This window comes from Montipora capricornis, chromosome 2, assembly GCF_036669925.1.
Source record: "Montipora capricornis isolate CH-2021 chromosome 2, ASM3666992v2, whole genome shotgun sequence".
Classification (NCBI taxonomy): domain Eukaryota; kingdom Metazoa; phylum Cnidaria; class Anthozoa; order Scleractinia; family Acroporidae; genus Montipora; species Montipora capricornis.
In genome coordinates this window covers 23,909,776-23,911,501 of record NC_090884.1, presented here as the reverse complement: position 1 = coordinate 23,911,501, position 1,726 = coordinate 23,909,776, and positions in this window count along the sequence as shown.

The window sequence follows — 1,726 nt, the reverse complement described above, 5'->3', positions numbered from 1 at the left end:
CCTCTCTTGTTGTGAACTGTCTTAGCATAATCAATTCGGTCTGAAATTTTCCAGAGGGTAGCACAGCATTTTGCGTAGGCTGTAGAAAAGAAAGAGAGAGAAACAAGGGTTTAATAATAAATAGACCTTCGAAAGTCCTTCGTCTCATGTAGATGGTGCGCGGAACGAAGGTCTACCCCCTGACCACTTGCGACTTTGTCGCTCACTCATCCACTTCACATACGTAAAATCACGTTTCGCTCGCCAAAACATTTTCACCTGGGATTCTCGTTAGGTCGACTTGTGGCAAGTTTATAATAAATAGTCTCAGAACTGATCCATTTTGAATAGTCTGTACACAACGATAGCGCGAAATTTGAACTGGCCCTTCTGATAAATTTTATAGTGCTTAAATTCAATTAAGTCTTGGGTAGACAAAATGTGATGGTAATTACCGTAATTGTTTTTGTATGGGAATTCGTAATTGCCAAAAAAAAGCGAGGAGCGCATGTTCTAAGAAAAAAAATTATCTTGCTAATGTAAGGTACATAGGCAAAGGGTCTCACTGACAAAATCAGTGACTGCAGAAAGCATTCTCTGGCTTTTCAAATTTTTGCATACATTTGTCTGCAATTCTTTCCCGCGGACATTCCCACGAAAATATATGACAAACCTGAAAATTCTAAACAATCATGAATATCGCTAAAATATCTCATAGCTTATACACCAAATGTCTTCAGGGAAAACTGCTAGACATTTTGCTGTCGTGACATACTTGAACATGCATGTATCCTGCTGCGAAGCAAGGGTCCTGAAGTCAAAAAGATAGCCAAGAAGCTTGTTTAGCATATCTGTTGGCCTTTTCCCAGCTTCAATGTGAATATTCTGGATCTCTACTTTTGAAATATAAATGCCAAATCCCTCATAGAGTTCGTGTTTTGTTAGTCCGGGGAGAAAATGCTTCAAGTCAACATTTTCGTTAGCTGGGCCAGGTAAGGAAATTTCTTTTGACGTCTCCTGTTGAAAGCAAGTTAATCCAGTTAGAAAAATATAACACACAATTATTTCCTTTACCTTCAAAATGAAAACCAGTGCCAAAGCCAACTCTGCACACCTGATACACGTGTACACTGTCTGTTCCTGAAGCTAACAACTGTCACAAGAACTGTTTGACAGGTGGTGACATTTCTCAAGAAAAAAAAGAAGACGGTGTTAGCTGGTGTTATTCCATTCATAACATGAAACTTATTGTAGACCTAAGAAACAGTGTGTTTTTGCAAATGAGAGATGTTGAACGGGAATTGAAAGGTACACTCAGTTTTGTGAACTTCGTCGTTGGCCGGGCGAGCAATTATCTCCTGTTCGCTATAGAGTTTGAACAAAACTGAGGTTTTCCATAGTCAATACGCTCAACATACCTGGCACTTGGTTTCTTTTCAGGAATTCTATTTCCTTTTTCAGCACTTCACAGTTAGCGCATGTTCTACTGACACTATTTGCGGCCGTGGGGGTCTCGGGAGGTGAATGTGGTCCATCTTCATTGAGGTCTTCAAGGTAGCTGTAATCGGGCTGATGAGCAATGTTTAGCAAGTCATCATCATCCCCATAGACGAGGCTTAACGAGGAGCGGAATAGTCTTCCTAAGTCGTCATTGTCTTTCTGGTTGATATTTAAAGACTCTGCATCATTTTGGGCTGATGTTGCAGTCGGGAGCGTGTTAATACGCGCCGAAGAGGGACCATTAAAT